This window comes from the organism of the source record quoted next, unplaced genomic scaffold (genome assembly GCF_019419815.1).
Source record: "Pyrus x bretschneideri cultivar Hongxiangsu unplaced genomic scaffold, Pyrus_bretschneideri_v1 Contig79, whole genome shotgun sequence".
Classification (NCBI taxonomy): Eukaryota; Viridiplantae; Streptophyta; class Magnoliopsida; order Rosales; family Rosaceae; genus Pyrus; species Pyrus x bretschneideri.
In genome coordinates this window covers 1,294,883-1,301,459 of record NW_025999819.1, presented here as the reverse complement: position 1 = coordinate 1,301,459, position 6,577 = coordinate 1,294,883, and the positions used below count along the sequence as shown (strand labels likewise).

Sequence of the window (6,577 nt, the reverse complement as noted above, 5' to 3'; positions counted from 1 at the left end):
GGATGAGTCTTCTCAAAGTATTCAGGTGATTAAGTTTAACCTGAGAGTAGCCAGGAATGGCAAAAGAGATTAATAGTTGAACATGTCATTAATCGAGTGTTTAACGTAGATGATCTTATAATTTTGAAGTTTTCACTTTAGAAAAGTATGATTCAGCTGGGAAAGGAAAGCAAATTAAGTCCTAAGTACATCGGACTTTATGCGATCATCGAAGAGTAGGTGAAGTTGCTTGAATTACTTCCAGAGTTATTGTAAGAGCATGATGTGTTTCATGATTCAACATTTTTAGAAATTTCATCACGAAAAGAAATAGTGAGGTTTGGAAAGGAGACAAAATAAGTCTTAAACACATCAGACCGTTTTTGAACACTAAAGGAATCGATGAAGTTGCATACAAGTGGTGATGTCTTCAGAATTGGCTAAGGTGCATAATGTATTATATTTCGATGCGTTGTCACTAGGTGGCAGATTCGTCACATGGAGTTCCGATGCAACTATTGAGAATTAATCCGGATTAAACTGGTTGAGGAACCAAGGACGACTTTGGATTGGAAAAAGAATGTATTGAGAATTAAGACAGTGTAATTGGTAAAGAATTTGTGAAGAAAGCAGTCAGTGGAAGAAATTACGTGGGAGAAGGAGAATCGGATGAGAGAGATTTACCAGAAGCTATTGTTTGAGTATTGATGATTAAGTTGGTTGTTGGAATTTCGGGGACGAAATTCTATAAGGAGGGAAGGTTGTCACAACCCGTCCCGGAATTTTAATTCCGAGGACGTGAAGTTATGAAAATGCCCTTAAACGGGACTAAGGGGCGTAAAATATGTTGTAACTTGATGATTTGGGGATTGGGTAGGAACCCCACATCCCTCAAATCTCTCCCTCATTCCCGTACCTTGTCTCTCTCTCTCCTCCCTCACAAATCTCTCATTCTCTCTGTAAGTTCTCTCTCTCTCTCTCTCTCCTTCGAACTCACACGGACCACCCACAAACCACCCCAAAACTATACCAACGCAGGATCTAAGACCACCATCGTACTCCTGAGGACCACACGAACACGATGGTACCAATTTCAGGTGAGTTTCACTTCGGAAAACATGGATTTCAATTTCACTGTGCGTGTGCACTGTTCATGCACACGTAAAGATTGATGTTTTTTTGGGATTTTGAAGCTTGTAGGAAGCTTGGTGAGGTCCTAAGGAAGCTCGGAGTGCTTCGTTTGAAGGATTTGGACGTCGGGATCACGAACTGTAAGTTTGGCCGAATTTTCGTATTTTTGGAAAAGTTTGATTCCGTTGTTTTTAGGCCCTAAAACTAGTCCAACGTGGTAGATTATGTTTAGGGCTTCATTTTGGTATAAATTACGTGAAAAATGGACGTAGGAACACGGAGAACGATAAGTTCAAAGTTTGGCCGGAGCTGTCGGGGCTTTTTCCGGCGAAACCACGGCGAGTTAGGGGTCGAGACAGGTATGGATGTGTTCGTCTCGTCAATACCTTCATTTTGATATATAGTACGTCGAAAATGGTTAAGAAATGAAGAAGTTATGACAGTTTGAAATTTACCCAGAAATTCCGGCAAAACACTATTTCCGGCGAAACCAGTCCGGCGACGCGAGGAAGAAGACGCGCGCGTGGGCAGCGCGTGAACAGGGCGCGTGGGGGCGCGTGACAGCTCCAAATTGAGTTCTGAAAATTGTCACGCGTTCGTGACGTCGTGTAGATCACCGTGGTATATTCATACACCCAAATTGAGCAACGTATGAGAAAGTTATGGACGAATGTTTGGTGTATGTGCATTAAATAATGTCAATTTGGTTACTTTTTGTATAGGTGAAAATTATACAAAGGAAGAATGTAACCAAGCTAGGGGAGGTTCAGGGACCTATGAGACGTCGATGTGATATGTGAGTGGGCAGTTATTTTTCAGTATATATATATATACGTATGCTTGACGTATTTCCCAGAAACGTATTTTAAAAGAAATACGAATTAAATATCCTGTCATATATGCATCATATTTTAATATGTGCATTACCATAATTATGCATACTGTATTTGGTGCTGTGGACGCACAGGTAAGTGCCAGGTAAGTGGTATTCCTGTTTGTATTTCAGTAGTAGTTTGAGATGTTAGAGAGCTCATAATCTGCACCCCCGGTGTTAGTGCTCCCGTCCAGGGCCAGGGCACAGCCTTCACGTGTATGTTCACCAGCACCGCATGCTCGTCTTGGATCCAAGTTAGGTGCAAGCCTGTCGTAGAGATCACATTAGGTGGTTCCGACTTGTAGGTGACCCGCGATTTATCGCCAGCTTCACGTGATCGTAGCACTAGAGCATACATATATATTACACCCAGCTTGTCGTGCAGACCACGTTAGGTGGTTCCGACTCGTGTGCAGATTCAGTGATTGAGTTGAGCGTGGAGCTCTATATGCAGCGGTACATGTCACGTTAGGTGACTCCCGGCTGCCAGTTTATATGTGATTGATGTGAATTACGCTTGAGCATTTATATTTGATTATGAGATTCTGTTGTGACATATTCTCAAGCATGAATGGCATATTGTGAGCATAAATGGCATATGTGGAGCATGATTGACATACCTATACATACGTATATATGTTTATTTTCTGGGAAACTATATTTGTTTTACGGCGAGGGGTTAGTATATTCAAAGAGAAAAGAAGGTTTTGAATGCGTACGTTTTGCTGACCCACTCAACTTTGTTTTGCGCCCCTCCAGATTCAAGAATTGCAAAGGTGTGGTGACTACGAGGAAATTCAACGGTGTTCTGACAGAATGGACCAAATAAGGACTCATCTTCGGGTGTTGTATTTTAGAAGTTGTATATTTTAAAGCTTCCGAACTGTGCAAATGGTTACGTCACTCTCACGTGACGGCCAGCATGCCCTCCTTCGGGACGGGGTGTGTTATACACTCCTTTATCCAATATGAATACAATGAACTAATTCGATCATCAATTTCAAATATTTACACTAGCCACTTCACCCACCCGATACCCAATAGCCTGATGGATCAAACCTAGAAGACTACTTGTTTTAGTATTTTCTTTTTTGTTCGAACATCTTGTATGTACATTTTCATATATTTTATAATTAAATACTTTTTCTTGGTTTATTAATTATTGTTTAGAATTTAATTACAATATTTATTAAAAATTAAATAAAACAGTGCAAACCTTTTTTTTTTTTTTTTTTTTTTTTGGCAAAAAATAATTTTTATTTAATTTTTAACAAATATTGTAATTAAACTCTAAGTGTTTTTTGAAAGTGTAAATACCCTACTTTTAGCTTTAACACCATACATTCAGATCCTACTAAACGAAGGAAAAAATACATTTCAATTTCTTCTAGTTGGCAGTTACAATGCATGAACATTGCACATAATCCCACTAGGACTGATTCTAAACCTAACCAAGATTACAACACACATAATTGACAATATGTCAATGCCATCAATGCACAACTTTATAATTACCAATGGTTGTCTCCACAAATACCGATGCACATACTTCAGTATACTAAAAATCATATGATTCCTGATTGTATAAACACCGTTCACACTCACAAGTTGCTTTCAAAATTAAACGTGTTTAAGAAAAAAACATATCAATTACATAGAATTCCCTTTCAGAATTCCGAATAATGTAATGTCGAACGAAGAATTTCATATATCTCCGAAAGGAGTTATATCACATTGAACAACTTCCAACTACAATTCTCCACAGTTTTTCACATTTTTTGAATCATGAATAACCCTCCAACTCACATTAAGAAATTGAAAGGCTTGACAAGCCCCAATTTTCATAGAACAAAGAATGAACACATCTATCACTTCATTAATCATGGATTTAATTACCGCATATTTTGATCCAAACAGGTGATTAGTCATTCACAAACAAACAAAAATGATCGAAATTTTCAATATATTGGGTAATATTAACCAAAATTTCAATACAATCATATATAAAAAATGGAAAAATAAATATATATGTATACCCCATTGAAAATGATGGGATATGCATCGTACAAAACTAATTTCAACGATTCAACTGTCAAACATTTTTTTATATACTTTGAGATCGTATACACCAAAAATCGCAAAAAACAAACATTCAAATATCAAGTAACGGGACAAAACTTTTTGACAGTTATAAACGAAAAATCACAATTTAACAGTAGTTTTAACTCCAATTTTGATGGTTTTTTACAGCTACACTCCTTGATCCTATATGAATACAATGAATGAATTCGATCTTCAATTTAAAATATTTACACTAGCGGATACCACAAAATCTTATGTTATACTTAATGAAAATATAAATAAACTCTAAGTGTCAGTGAATCTATCATTTTGATGGGGTACACATTCTACGAAATTAATTTCAATGATCCAACCATCAAACTTGTTTGTATATATTTCGAGATTGCATACGCCAAAAATCGCAAAAAACAAACATTCAGAGATCAAGTAACGGGACAAAACTTTTCGACGGTTATAAATGAAAAATCATGATTCAGCGACATTTTTAACTCCGATTTTGATGATTTTTTACATCTACACTCCTTGATCTTATATGAATATAATGAACTAATTCGATTGTCAATTTAAAATATGTTGATCATAATTTGAACAATGGAAATATGTGACAACATATATTTATTTCTATACAATGGAATACTTCACTTAGGCTTGGAAGCTTTGGTCATTAAAACAGTTGAACTGTGGTTTTTTTTTTTTTTTTTTTTATCAATATGGATACATCTATTACACTTGTTGTGATGCTATTTTAAATGTACAAAATCAGTTCTGATTAGAAACTGTGTCAGATGAAGCAACATTAGCAATGATTGTAGATTGTACAATAAACTTACCATTTGGAGCATCCGAGTTTTCTTCTTTCCAGATCAAAGTATCTTTCGAACATGAAGGGTCACTATTCTGAGCTGGTTCTAAATCCTCTTTTACAATATCGTAAGAGATTTTTTGAGTTAAGTACACATATACTGTCATATGTTGAAGTCAAACTGAAGGCAAAAGACTGACCATGCATCATAAGAAATTTACATGTTCTTCTAACTATTAGTTAAGTCTTTCCATTTTCTTGTGACTACGCTCTCTCACTATCATATGATTTTAAGACTAATAATTAGGTCTTCACATTTTCCTGAACCAGTATAGACCGAGACGAACAGAATAATTCAGAAGTCCTCAGTAGAACTTCTATTAAAAAACAACTTATGTCCAGTTATATATGGTAACGTTTCCTGTTAAATCTATACAAAAACAAAAATGAGTTGTACATATAAATGAAATCTTCTTTTATGAAATTCTGTATAAGTAAAAAAGAAGTTATAAATGAATTAATACACTTAAAGAAAATGAATTTATCACAGCCAACTGTAATACAAATTTAGACACCTGGCTTTTGAGTTTAGGATGTCTGTATGGGAGGTCTGGCTTTTGACTTGTGTTAGAATACATGACACACCCTGACCGAAATCAGGGCATGTTGGCCATCACGTGAGAGTGACGAAACCATGTGCACAGTGCGGAAGCTAAGAATAATAATAAAAGTACGAATAAATAAAAACCAAGCTATACACTGAGTAGATAACATACATGTGCAAGCGTACGTGTGAAAAATAATATTCAAAGCACAAAAGACCTAGTGCAGTCCAAAGGAATAAACACTACGAAACACACCCAGGGGTGGTCTTACACTGGTGATAATCTGTCAGATATGTCGAGAATCCCTCAAGAGCCACCAAAAGAGCAACCCAAACTAGAACCTGGAGGGGCACAAAACAGAAAGTGTGAGTGGGCAAAAACAAAGCTTTTCAAAACCATTTCATTAACAAAGTTCTAACCCCTAGCCGTAAAACCTGTATAGTTTCCTAGAAAATAGAATATACACATATATAGAAAACATGCTCAGAAATAAATATGCCATGTCGAATGCCTCTACATAAAAATGTAAGTACTTAGGTAATGTCAATCAATGCAATGTAATCTGTCAGCCAGAGTTACCTAACGTGACCTATACGGTTAAAGCTAGAGCTCAAATCTCCAACTCACTAACTATACCTGCACACAAGTCGGAACCACCTAAAGTGGTCTGTACGACAGGACTGAGTGTAAATAAATACGCTCAAGTGCTACGATCACGTGAAGACTGGGCGAACAATCGCGGGTCACCTACGAGTCCGAACCTCCTATAGTGGTCTGTACGACAGGATTGTGCACCTAACTTGGATCCAAGATGAGCGTGTGGTGCGGGAGGTGAACATCACGTGAAGGACTATGCCCTACTCTGGGCGGGAGCACTAACACCGGGGGTGGAGGTTATGAGCTCTCTATGCATCTCACATCACTACTAATCACAAACATAAACCATAACTTACTTGGCACTTACCTGTGCATCCGTAGCACCAAACATATATCTATATATGCAACTACTAATGCATAATTAAATAGGCAAACGCAATGCATGGCATTTAAAACATATAAACGTTTCATTTCATTTTCTGGGAAAATCACAAGTATATAGGTATA

General features: G+C 36.9%; 1 long non-coding RNA gene across 1 annotated transcript; it reads left to right on the top strand.

Moving 5' to 3' along the window:
- The first annotated feature begins 700 nt into the window (after positions 1 to 700).
- LOC125472981 lies at positions 701 to 1,622 on the top strand. Its single transcript, XR_007254922.1, has 3 exons — positions 701 to 1,076; positions 1,173 to 1,469; positions 1,570 to 1,622. It is a non-coding gene; the product is annotated as an uncharacterized LOC125472981 (long non-coding RNA).
- The last annotated feature ends 4,955 nt before the right edge of the window (positions 1,623 to 6,577 follow it).